A 14,891-nucleotide genomic window follows, 5' to 3' on the forward strand; every position below is an offset into this window, starting at 1 on the left:
CTGGACAAGTTGTTAGCTGACCAACTTGAGCAGTTGCCATCTAGGTGCGGCTACCATGCAATATCATGTGTAAATGGATCTTCTAATGGTGTTGCTGAGAATGACTTGTTACCTGGTAGAAGATTAGGAGGGAAATAAAATGAAGTAGTTCACTTGCTAGATCTGTTTGCATATGGAGGCTCTATATTATTCCTATATATTTGATGGTTATGAATGACTCGAAATATGTGGAGCCAGAGTTTTGCAACATACCCTTCCAAACGAAATTTGAGTTCTGCCAGCTGAAAGCCCTACCAAATGTATCAGAGTGGTAACATACTAACATCATAATCTGAGCTATTTATTTATTTATTTTTTCGCATCTCTGTTCTTTATTTTGAAATAAGGTTTTTTTAACTTTTATACAGGGATTACACGTAGGTTATTGTTGATATTTGTCTGTATCTCACAGTTCATTCTTATAGAAGGTTCATTTATGCATTACTACTGTTTTTGTATTGAGGTTATGCACTTATGCCATAGCTTCATTTGAGATATATGGCTGGTGATAAATTGCCCTACTGGATTTCGGAACTTTTTTGTTGTATGCAAGCATTGTGAAACTTAATGGCATTTGTTTGTGCGGCCTTAGGCTGTTGATTTTTCTTTCTTCACTAAAACTCGATATATTAAAAATATTTTTAGTGTTATATGTGCATTTTGTTCATGATTATGATGCTTTTGTTTGTGAAGGTGGTAACCTATCTAATTGAATGGCCTCTGTTTTTGCTAGGCTGTTGGAGGAAGGAAAGGCAGAGGTGGTTTCTCCGACACCATACGTAATCTTTAACGTGCATGTTACTCGTTCTCAAGTTTGAAGGACCATATTGTATCAACGTCAAACAACGATATTCTCTAAAGTTTTCTTCAGCTCGAATAGGAAATGTGCCAAGATATGTCATGTGGTGTGGTGCTGTATTGTATCAGAACGAACAAACCCAGAGAGACCACAGTTAAATTCGTAGAAGTGATGGAATAATGGAGGATGGTGACGGGTACCATATGATTATGGTCTGGTAATCCAGAATTTAGTAATCCATATATTATGATATTTGGTGAAGAAATTTTCTGGCACCCATTCAAAGATGATGAACAAGAGGACAGAAACAGAACATCAGTGATGGATTGGATTAATGTTACATCATCAACATTATCTTTAGAGGATAATGAGGAAAAATGAGGCAATACATATGTGGTTAACTTTGGCAGTTTCCTCCACCATTATTGTTTGATCCTCTTTTCGCTTACCTCAATGATTTTTGGCTGTTTTTTTTGGACCAAAAGCAAAGCTGATCTAGGCACTGAACAGCATGAGCACCATGCATTGTTTATGGTTAAAAATTTTGGCATCACTGCACCACTAGAAGGAGCTGTTGACATCCGAAGCAGCTTCATAACAGCACCATGCATTGTTTATGGTTGAAAATGGCGTCACTGCACCATTGGAAGGAGCTGCTGACATTCGAAGCAGCTTCATAACAGCACCATGCATTGTTTATGGTTAAAAATGGCGCCACTGCACCATTGGAAGGAGCTGTTAACATCTGAAGCAGCTTCATAATAGCACCATGCATTAAATATGGTTAAAATGGCGTCACTGCACTATAGGAAGTCAATGGCAGGATTAAGTTATGTGGTTTCTTGGCAGCTTGGATCGATTAACTGAACCAACTGATCCAATGGGCCCAGGATTCTGATAAAATAGAGGAAACTTGACCCAAGACTGATATTTCTGATAAAAGGTTACTACCAGAACACCATACCTATGAAATCTCTAATATGTCAATTATGAATTGAAATAGATATGCCTTTGGATGTCCCATAATGCGTCCTACACTGTATCTGATTTTCAGATACTGTAAGAACGTAAAGCAAACAAGTATTAGAGCGCTAAACTAAGGGGTAGACCGGGGTTTCGAATAAGGGAAAAAAAACACACACACACACACACACAATGGGGTAGACCGGTAGAGTATGTTATGCAACCAGGACAAGTAGTTGATCTACGTTGCTAGTTGTGCAGTCTAATTTCTTAATAATTTCATTCTGAAACATGTTATGACCATATCTACCTATGTTACAATTGATCGCGTCATAGTGGATTTATCATTTATGGAGGAGTTTTGTAGCTTATCTGGTTCACTTCTAAACTAGCCTAAAATTCTAGTACGAAAATTGAGTAATGTAGTGTATCTGTTTTACTTCTAAACGAGTTTCATCCCTGAATAGCTGATACCGGGAGTATCAGGTTAAAAAGCCTATTCATTGTTGAATACGAGTTCCATATAACCTGAATAACTGATACAGAAAGTATTAGGATTAAAAAGTTGAACCTAGCATTGGGCTAATGGGCCCATCAGCACTCATAGTGATAATACAAATACATGATTGCTAAAAGCAACCTCTAGTTACTACTATACACCCCTCCTAAATACCATAAATACCCTTCTAAGCTAAAATCATCTTACGACATTTTTCCTGTTTTCCTTTAATTTCCACCTTCTTCCACACCCAATTTCCAGAAATTTATACCGTTGTTTGTTCGAATTACTTACATAATCAGTTAGCGAACAATATTCCAAGATCTAATGATTTTGAACACGAATCGGATGAAGTTGGGTGACACACAAAATAAGCTCAATCATTTCATACAATTTGAACGAAATATGAGAAAGTGGTTTTATTTATTCATTTTTTTTAAGGATGAAAAGTGATTTTATTGATTATACACATAATAGATTTGTATGATTCTTTATCAAATTCGAAGAGGCTAATGTAAAAATCATTACCCATTGCAAATTCAATGTATTATCTAATAAATGAGTGGAATAGAGGCTGCGCTAAGTAAAGTCAGGTTGCGTTTAACACTCCCCTACAAATAATGTTAATCATCAAGTTATCAACTTATCATACAGTACGAGGTACTTCTAAAGAATGAATTTATGTTAACTAAACTTAAGGATGTAGTGATTGGTGGTGGTTCCAGAGCATTCCTTTCCTCCTCTGCTCTTCATTCGGAATTACAGGCTTGTCACTGGGCTCTAAATGCTGCTGATCGACGTGTTTCAGACGATTGTTGATCTACACAGATTGCTCGACATTATTATCTTTCTTTCAAGATAGAGGAGGCCGGGATATTTCTTGCCTTTGGTTGATCCAGGATTAAAGATTTCATTCTCGGATTTTCAACTTGTGAACTCCAGAAAGTTCCTCGACAATGGGTTGCTCCGGCTCATTGGTTGGCGGTGCAAGGTCATCGTCGTCAGTTTTTGTTTTGGTCCTTTTAATTGTTTTTGTTTCTTTTTTAGTTCATCTTGTCAAAAAAAAAAAAAAAAAAAAAAAAACTTAAGGATATGTTGTGTATTAGAGCAACTCCAATGGTCGTAGCTAGGGACTTGCTTGCAATTTATAAAATTCCCTAACTATTAGCTTAACCATTGGAGCTAAAAAATTAAATTAGCTTCGTCAAGCAAATTAGCTTAGCTAAGCTAATTTGCTTAAGAAATAATCTTGCCAAAAAGATAGGTTGATGCATTAATAAAATTAAATGTAAAAGGCTAATTAACAAATTGAGGCACTATTAAATCACAAGCTACTAGCTAACCATTGGAGCACAAATTAGCTACAAAAGAGATTAGCTTATAATCTTATGTAGCATACCAAGCTAATTTGTTAATTAGTTTACCATTGGAGTTGCTTTTACCAATTAATAATTGCTTCTCTTCAAATCACCATGTACATAATTAGTAGCGGTAAAGGTTGACATTAAAGAGGATTCATGATGCGTTCCCAATTCTCACCCATGACTATACAATATTCTGGTAAGTGTTCTCAAAGTTAGTTGTGTTAAGACTCAAGATACCTTGGCAAAGAAAAAAAAAAAAAAAAACCCTCAAGATACCTATATACGTCATGGGCAATCATTCTTCAAAATAAAAAAATGTTCATGGGCAAATTTTTTTTTTATTTTTCTAGGGAAAAGTGATTCAGAAATATCATTACAAATCAAGTTCCGCCAAAATTAAGAGACGTTCGGAAGAATAGTTTGTGTCACATCTAGCAACTAGATGAGTCAAAGTATTATTGACCTACAAAACATGAGGAATCATAAAGTTAAGAGACTGTCATGGGCAATATATAGTAATATTAGGAGCCTGTTTACTTTAGCTTAATTTTAGTTCAGTTTAATTCCTAATTTGCTTCTCTCAATTCAACTCAGTTCAGTAAATGTGAACAAACCCTAAGTACTTCACATAATTTTGTATTATGGAGAATTTATTTTTTGATTAAATATATATAGGTTCAAGAATAAAAATAGAGGGATGCATTTGGTGAGTTTCTCTATGTAACACACGAAATCGAGCGATTTAGGAGGTGTCAGGAGGTGGTGTTGGAATTTCACGAAACACTACAAAATGAATCCCGTGATCATATAATATCGTGTGGACCAATATATGCCCATTATCCGACGACGTAAAGGCCACGAGCCCCAAAACCTCAAAATTTCCTCAAAAAGTGTGGATTATAACCTTCAATTTTGTAATTTTTTGACCTTTTTTCGCCCGAAAATAAAAATTACCAAGATGTTTACCATGGTCTTTAATACTCTCCAATAGTACAATTGGGTTGGTGGAACCATCCAATATGCCCTTAAAATTTCATCTAACCCGTTCACAACTTGAAGTGATTTCGTAAACTCAAGCCTACCACGGACGTTTATAACAACATATAATGATCATATGTGGTTTCAAACAGAATTAAATGACCCCGAGATGTATCCCTTAGGGTCTCAAGGGTTTTCGCCACCGGGCCCCGAAACCTCAAAATTTCCTCAAAAAGCGTGGATTATAGCCTTCTATTTTGTAAATTTTTGACTTTTTTTCGCCCAGAACTAAAAATTGTCAAGATGCTTACCATGGTCCCTAATACCCTACGGATGGGTCGATGGAACCATCCAATATGCCATTAAACGATCATTTTATCCATTCACAACTTGTAGTGATTTCGTAAACTCAAGCCTACCATGGATGTTTATGACAACATATAATGATCATATACGGTTTCGAACGACATTATATGACCCTGAGATTTATCCCTTAGGGTCTCAAGGCATTTCACCACCAGGCCTCGAAACCTCAAAATTTCTTCAAAAAGTGTGGATTATGGCTTCGATTTTGTAATTTTTTGACCTTTTTTCGCTTGGAAATAAAAATTGCCGAGATGTTTACCATGGTCCCTAATATCCTCCGGGAGTCAAAATGGGTTGGTGGAATCACAATATGCCCTTAAACAGTCATTTTACCTGTTTGCAACTTGCGCTGATTTTATTAACTCAAGCCTACCACAAACGTTTATGTCAACATATAATGATCATATATGGTTTCAAACGGCATTATATGAGCCCGAGAGGTATCCCTTAGGATCTCAACGCTTATTGCACTGATTTCGTAAACTCAAACTTATCACGTACGTCTATAACAAAATATAATGATCATATATGGTTTCAAACGGCATTACGTGACACCGAAATATATTCCCTAGGGTCTCAACACTTTTCGCCACCGGACCCCAAAACCTCAAAATTTCATTAAAAAGCATTGATTATAGCCTTCAATATAATACTTTTTTTTGACAAATTTCGCCCGAAAATGGAAATTTCCGAGATGTTTACCACGGTCCCTAATACCTTCCGAGAGTTCAACCATTAAATATGCCCTTAAAAGGTCATTTTATCTATTCACAACTTGAAGTGATTTTGTAAAATTAAGCCTATCACGGACGTTTATGACAACATATAATGATCATATGTGGTTTCAAACGGAATTAAATGACCCCGAGATGTATCCCTTAGGGTCTCATGGCTTTTCGCCACAGGTCCCCGAGACATCAAAATTTCCTCAAAAAACGAGTATTATAACCTTCGATTTTGTAATTTTTTTAACCTTTTTTCGCCCGTAAATAAAAATTGCCGAGATGTTTACCATGGTCCTAATATCCTCCGGGAGTCAAATTGGGTTGGTGGAATCATCCAATATGCCCTTAAACAGTCATTTTACCCGTTCACAACTTGCACCGATTTCGTAAACTCAAGCCTACCACGGATGTTTATGACAACATATAATGATCATATATGGTTTCAAACGGCTTTATATGACCCCAAGATGTATCTCTTTGGGTCTCAAGTCTTTTCACCACCAGGCCCTGAAACCTCAAAATTCGTCAAAAAGCGTGGATTATAACCTTTAATTTTGTCATTTTTTGACCTTTTTCGCTTGGAAATAAAAATTACTTAGATATTTACCATGATCCCTAATATCCTCCAAGAGTCAAATTGGGTCAGTGGAACCATCAAATAAGCCCTTAAACGGTCATTTTACCCGTTCATAACTTGAAGTGATTTCATAAACTCAAGCCTACCACGGACGTTTATGACAACATATAGTGATCATATGTGGTTTCAAACGGATTATAGATGTATCCCTTAGGGTCTCATGGCTTTTCGCCACAGGTCCCCGAGACCTCAAAAATTCCTTAAAACCCGAGTATTATAGCCTTCGATTTTGTAAGTTTTTGATCTTTTTTCGCCCGGAAATAAAAATTGCCTAGATGTTGACCATTTTCCCTAATACCCTCCGGGAGTCCAATTGATTCGATGGAACCATCCAATATGTCCTGAAACGGCCAATTTACCTGCTCACAACTTGCATCGATTTCGTAAACTCAAGCCTGCCACAGACGTTTATGATAACATATAATGATCATATATGGTTTCAAACGGCATTATATCGGACCCCGAAACCTCAAATTTTCCTCAAAAAGCGTGGATTATAGCTATTTATTTTGTAATTTTTTGACCTTTTTTCGTTTGGAAAAAAAAAATTACCGAGATGTTTACCATGGTCCTTTATATCCTCCGCGAGTCAAATTGGGTCAGGTGAACCGTCCAATATACACTTAAGCGGTCATTTTACCCGTTCACAACTTGAAGTGATTTATTAAACTCAAGCTTATCACGTATGTTTATGACAACATATAATGATCATATATGGTTTCAAACGGCATTACGTAACACCGAAATATATTCCCTTGGGTCTCAACACTTTTCGCCACCGTACCTCAAAAACTCAAAATTTCCTTTTAAAGCGTTGATTATAGCCTTCAATATTGTAATTTTTTTACCTTATTTTGCCCATAAATAAAAATTGCTGAGATATTTACCAATGGTCCCTAATACCCTCCAAGAGTCCAATTGGGTTGGTGGAACCAACCAATATGCCCTTAAACGGTCATTTTACCCGTTTGCAAATTGCACTGATTTTATAAACTCAAGCCTACCACGGACGTTTATGTCAACATATAATGATCTTATATGGCTTCAAAATTCAAATGGAATTATATGAACGTGAGATGTATCCCTTAGGATCTCAAGGCTTTTCGCTATAGGCTCCTAAACCTCAAAATTACCAAAAAAAAGAGAAGTATAGCCTTCAATTTTATAATTTTTTGACCTTTTTGTCAGGAAATAAAAATTGCCGAGATGTTTACCATACTTCCTAATACCCTTCAAGAGTCCAATTGGGAGGGTGGAACAGTCCAATAAGCCCTAAAACGGTCATTTTACCCGTTCACAACTTGTAGTGATTTCGTTAACTCAAGCCTACCACGGACGTTTATGATAAAATATAATCATCATATGTGGTTTCAAAATGATTACATGACCCGAGATGTATCCCTTAGGGTTTCAAGGCTTTTCACCACCAGGCCTCGAAGCCTCAAAATTTCCTCAAAAAGCATGGATTACAGCCTTCAATTTTGCAATTTTTTACCTTTTTTCGCCTGGAAATAAAAATTACAGAAATGTTTACTATGGCCCCTAATACCCTCAAAGAGTCCAATTGGGTCGGTGGAACCATCCAATATGCCTTTAAATGGTCATTTTACCCGTTCACAACCTGAAGTGTAAACTCAAGCCTACCAAGGACGTTTATGACAACATATAATGATCATATTTGGTTTCAAACGGCATTATATGACCCCTAGATGTATCCCTTAGGGTTTCAAAGCTTTTCGCCACTGTGCCTCGAAACCTCAAAATTTCCTCAAAAAGCGTGGATTATAGCCTTTAATTTTGAAAATTTTTTACCTTATTTTTGCAATGAAATAAAAATTTCCGAAATGTTTACCATGGTCCCTAATACCCTCTAAGAGTCCAATTGGGCCGGTGGAACCATCGAATATGCCCTTAAACTTTCATTTTACCCGTTCACAACTTGAAGTGATTTTGTAAACTCAAGCCTACTAGTACATTTATGACAACATATAATGATCATATCTGGTTTCAAACGGATTATATGACCCCGAGATGTATCCCATAGGGTGTCAAAGATTTTCGCCATCATGCCCCGAAACCCCAAAATTCCTCAAAAAGCATGGATTATAACCTTCAATTTTTTAAATTTTTGACCTTTTATCGCCTGGAGATAAAAATTGTCGAGATGTTTACCGTGGCCCTAATATACTCCAGGAGTAAAATTGGGTCGGTGCATTCAATAAGCCCTTAAACGGCCATTTTTACCCATTCACAACTTGAAGTGATTTCGTAAACTCAAGCCTACCACGGACGTTTATGACAACATATAATGATCTTATGTGATTTCAAACGGATTATATGACTCCGAGATGTATCCCTTGGGTCTCAAGGATTTTCGCCACAAGGCCTCGGGTCCTCAAAATTTCCTCAAAAAGCGTGGATTATAACCTTCGATTTTGTAATTTTTTTAGCTTTTTTCGCCTGTAAATAAAAATTGCTGAGATGTTTACCATTATCCCTAATACCCTCCATGAGTCTAATCGGGTCAGTTGAACCATCCAATATGTCCTGAAACGGTCAATTTACCCGTTCGCAACTTGCACCGATTTCGTAAACTTCAGCCTACCACGGACGTTTATGACAACGTATAATGATCATATGTGGTTTCAAACGACATTATATGACCCCGAGATGTATCTCTAAGGGTTTCAAAGCTTTTCGCAACTGGATCCCGAAACCTCAAATTCCTCAAAAAGCGTAGATTATCGCCTTCAATTTTGTAATTTTTTTGACCTTTTTTCGCCCGAAAATAAAAATTGGAGAGATTTTTACCATGGTCCCTAATACCATCCGGGAGTCCAATTGGATTTGTGGAACCATCCAATATCCCCTTAAACGGTCAATTTACCCGTTTACAACTTCAAATGATTTCGTAAACTCAAGCCTGCCACGGACATTTAGGACAACATATAATGATCATATGTGGTTTCAAACGGATTATATGACCCCGATCGTATCCCTTAAGGTCTCAAGGATTTTTGCCACTTGGCCTCGAAACCTCAAAATTTCCTCAAAAAGCGTGGATTATAGCGTTCAATTTTGTAATTTTTTAACCTTTTTTCGCCTGGAAATTAAAATTTCCGAGATCTTTACCATGGTCCCAATATCCTCTGGGAGTCAAATTGGGTAGGTGGAAACGTCAAATAAGCACGTAAACAGTCATTTTATCCGTTCACAACTTGTAGTGATTTCGTAAACTCAAGCCTACCACGGAATGACAACATATAATGATCATATATGGTTTCAAACGGAATTATATGACATCGAGATATATCCCCTCTGGTCCCAACACTGTTTGCTTCCGAGACCGAAACCTCAAAAAGCTTGGATTATAGCCTTCAATTTTGTAATTTTTTGATCTTTTTTCGCCCATAACTAAAAATTGCTAAGATGTTTACCATGGTCCCTAATACCCTCCAAAGTACAATTGGGTCTGTGTAACCATCCAATATGTCTTTAAACGGTCATTTTGTCCATTCACAACTTGCAGTGATTTCGTAAACTCAAGCCTACCACGGACGTTTATGACAACATATGATGATCATATATGGTTTCAAACAACATTAAATAACTAGACATCATGAACACGAGTATCGTTTAATTTCCCAATAAAGAACAATAACTAGACATGGACAAGCTAGGAATGATGAGATATTAAAACCATAATTCTGAAGTCATTAGCAGTGAATGTTTTTGGAATTTTTAGAAAAAGGTGGCAAGCTAAGTTGCCCAATGAAAGTCATATTACATATAACTGCTATAAAGTCAACTGTTCACACAAGCATCACTAGTTCACTACCTATTACACCGTATTTCACTAAACTTATACGAAGTACTAGTTAAATGTCCACTAATCACATAAATGTATTTAAGGAGTGAAATATTGGCAAGAGACACCAAATATTGGCCACATGCATCATGCATGCAATGCACACACACATATTCAGAGAAAAACATATACGGAGTATGGTTAAAGATCGATTTCCAATTTTGGCCACAAACTGACCAACATATACACATGCACACGCACAAAATAAATTAAACACATAACAATAACATTGGCTTTATATTATTACGATTAAGAAAAATTGGTTGATTTGTTTCAATCTCTTTATAGAACTGATCTTAGATAATTAATGGTGTTGTTTCCTAATTTCAAATAATAAAAAAGGAGAATGATAAACATAACCCTAAAGAGCTAGGTATAAAAAGCTTAAAATTTAAAAGAAATATTAAGGATAAATTAACTTTATTTACACCGATTTGCACGTGATGAATTCCAACTTTTTTTTTTTTTTTTTTGAGGGATTCCTAACTTAATTCCAATTTAGAAGTATATTTAATGCTTATACATAGTTCTAGGGGCTGCATATATCATTACCCAAGAAAAAAAAATATAGTAATTTATTTAATGTAGGTTAAATACTCCGTACTACAGAGTACATTTTACTCCATATAGTGTTTGTTATTTTTATAATTTGATTTAACGCTAAATTGATGAGGGAAAAACAAATTTAAATATTTATTCAATAAATAAAGAGACAAAAATTAAATGCTGAAAGTAAATTACACAATGAGAAACCCTAGAGAAAGGTAAAAGGGGGCTAGTGTTACACGCGTGGTATGGAATTGATTGTAAGATTGAAAGCAACATAAGCTTTGTTTATACTTTGACATTTCCCCGACATTGTTTTTAATTAGCCGTCCTTTCTTTCTCCAAGACTTATCTCACCGTGGAATTTTGGGGAGTATTTAACCCCAACTATATATGAACATATGATACTCTCTACTCCCTCCGTCCCAAAAAGAACGATCCATTTGGTCAAAACTTTGTCCCAAAAAGAATGACCTATTTGCATTAAAACACCCACCAATTTGCTACAATATTTGTGTAAAATTAGTTTTCACATATAAAAATTTGATTTTCCATGTTATTTTATTACTTTCTCTCTCTATTTTTTTACAAACCCCATGTAAGGGTCTGTTCTCATTGATTAAACTCAGCTGAACTGAACTGAACTGAACTCAGCTGAACTGAACTGGACTCAGCTGAACTAAACTGAACTGAACTGAATATTTTATAAGAGAAGGAAATTAGGAGCTGAACTGAACTGAACTGAACTGAACTGAATTGAGCTGAACTGAACTGAACTGAACTGAACTGAACTCGGCTAAACTGAACTGAATATTTTATAAGAGAAGGAAATTAGGAGTTGAACTGAACTAAACTGAACTAAACTAAACTGAATTGAGCTGAACTGAACTGAACTGAACTGAACTGAACTGAACTCGGCTGAACTGAACTGAACTGAACTGAATTTCAAGGTAAGAGAACAGGCCCTAAATTTATCTTTCCAATATATTTTTACTTCTTTTTACTTAACTTCCTTAATACCCTCGTAATCAACCCAAATGGGTCGTTCTTTTTGGGACGGAGGGAGTATAAGTTATACAGAGTACGTAATATTAGCATCCCCTTTATAATTTTATACGGATTACAAAGTAGTGTACCTTTCAATTTCAAGCACCTAGAAATCGACTCGAAGTCTCGAATTGAGTGGCTTGAAAATATTGACCTTGAAAATCAACCTAACTTGTATTGTTGTGACCAACTAGAGAATAGAAATAATACGAGTAATTGCTCTCGAAAAAAAAAAAAATACGAGTAATTTGTATGATAATATAAGACTTTCTACGTAAAATGGCTATGTATGTTATGATATTAGATAATTTACATTGCCCTAAAATTTTTGAACAAAATGGATGGACATTTCAAAACCCCTTAACCAGCTAAATCAACCCAAACCTGCAAAGTTTAAGTTATAAACAAGCATAGTTCGACTCAAATTAAAGATGATCCACTCCCAAAATTCTATCCCAAACTTATCAGACCCAAATTGTTTGACAAGTAGGTTTAATTCCTTTTATTTACTTACTAAGTACTAAAATTTTATATGTACAATAAATCGATCATAGACTTCAACCATCAGTAATCAAAGTTTTATCAGTATTTAAACAATTGTTTTGTGACAAAGATTGAACAAAACGCTCATCATACTAGATACACTATAAAATCGTTAGCACCTCTATTTCATCAGCTCCTTCTACTTGTTTTTCTTTAACTCGTAGTGTTATTAGAGTTCGTTGGTTGCTATTAGGCTCTTACACTTGTCTGTACTCTGTACCATAACTCCATAAGCAAATATTTATACGTACCTATTTTCTCCCTACTTTGTCCAAACAAAAACTATAACTTACTCAAAGAAATAACTAATGGATAGTGGATACTCTATTAGTCTAGTTGCACGGCATATTATTATTACTCCGTAAATGGTTTGTATATAACATAAATTATACGGAGTATGAACTTTAAGAAATAGAGAGTACGATTAATTAATACGCAAATAGATAAATAAACAATATGCTTTTTATTCCTCCAAAAAAAAAAAAAAAAAAAAAAAAACAATAGGATTTTTATATTTTGCTATATCAAAAGGCAACTTCTAGAGCTATAACGAAGAAGAGGTATGCCAATAGCAACCTGTTGAATCTACTCAACATATGCTTCCATTAAAGCCAAACACAAGAAAACAAATTCTTAAATTTAAGAGGTTAGGGCTGTCAGATAAATTAATTAATAGATCATCATGATTCATGACTTATCTCGATCGATCTAGTTCAATCTCAAATTCTCAATTCCATTTACTACGTAATAAGACAAAGAAAGACAAAAAAACCTTTATATTTGGTTTAATATCTCTACAATCTCTAAATACATCCAATTCAACAGTTCTTCTGTTCTCTTTTAGTTGCAACTTTTGTGAAAAATTCCGCTAATCATATTCTCTCATTTAGCTAGTAAGCTCTATTGATTTATATGTGGGTAAATTGTAGTCATGTTAAGAGGTATGTTCTCTTCAACTTAATTTTAGTTCAGCTTAGTTTCTAATTTTCTTCATTATAAACAATACAATTCAGCTCTGTTCAGTTCAGTGTAGTTCATTCAGTAAATCAAAACAAACCCTAAATCTTGTTAAATCTATGAGATTTTATATTTGTACAACATCAATTCATTACAATAATTTTACGATTTAAGGCATTACGAGTAACATTTAAACTTAAACATTTCTAAATAATTAGCATGTTTGACTTTTTTTCACTATTTCTAAACTAACATTGACCATCGCCAAATTTATCTATATCAGTTATTCAAGTATGAAGGGAGTAGATTACTACCTTTGTCAAATATTAGTTGCAAATTTGAGATAAAAAAGTAATATTTGTGAGATACGGAAGTATTAAATATTACAAAAGTTGTAACTATTGTAATATTTAACGGAGGTAGTACATATATTTAAAACGAATAATTGTAAAGTTACAAACTTGCTAAAACAAGTACTACATGTTTTTACCCTCCATATTTTACAAATGAATGTGAAAAGTGACTGAAGGAGTAAAAAGGCAAAAGCAAATTTAAAGGTGCTTAATGAAATGGCAGGCTTTATTGCCGGGGGTTTCAGCAAATTTTGCAGTTTAGGGAAACCTAAGCTAGGGATGTTTAATTGTTTATTACAGTACAAACTTGTTTACCCTTAGATTATAAATTTAATAATTGAAGTTAAATTATAGGGGACAATTTGATCAGAATTTGGGTGATCTTCAGATTTTACTGCTTGTTACTTAAACAATTGCACATGATCTTTACGCACGTACAAATAATTTAATTCTATTCACGAGAATGTTTTCAATTAAAGAAACCCTAATAATTTGTACGTGTATCAATTCTCTTTCATTTGGTTTCTCCGATCCATTCCCTTTTCACTTACTAACAACTTAAGATTTATCAAAAAATGACCTCAATTATTCTTTGTAAAGTTAGCAAAAAGGAGTTTATGACTTTATGATGACATACGATAAACATAGCTAATCAATGACATTATTATATATTACGTATTAGCTAGTCTAGTCTTGTGCTCTTGTCATGAGGGCTTTAGTCACTACTTGGCTACTTGCAACAAACTCCCTTTCATATACTTTAGCCAAATGAAAGGGATTTGTGAATGTTTAACAACAAATTAAACACCATGAGTCCTATTTTCAAACTCGTACTCTTTTATACAAAATATAATTATGTATACTCAATTCATAAGTACCTCTTTTCTAGGTCTACATATTACTCGTAAAACTTAACTAGTAATTTAATTGAGTATTTGAGATCATTTTAATTGTACTCAATTTAAATTGATTTTCATTTATATCCTTTCATTAATATACTCCGTACATAGTTAAGGATTTCAATACACAAAAAAAAAAAAAAAAAAAAAAAAAAAAAAAAAAAAAAAAAAATTAAGGATGACTTTCCTTAATATGGAGTAGTCAACCCAACAATAACAAACACAAAGAATATCTTGAAATAAAGAGAGTATTTTGTCCTTCGCATTATTGTAATATCTGATCCATAGAGAGAGTGAGGGATAGCTTA

This window comes from Chenopodium album, chromosome 21, assembly GCF_948465745.1.
Source record: "Chenopodium album chromosome 21, dcCheAlbu1.1, whole genome shotgun sequence".
Classification (NCBI taxonomy): Eukaryota; Viridiplantae; Streptophyta; class Magnoliopsida; order Caryophyllales; family Amaranthaceae; genus Chenopodium; species Chenopodium album.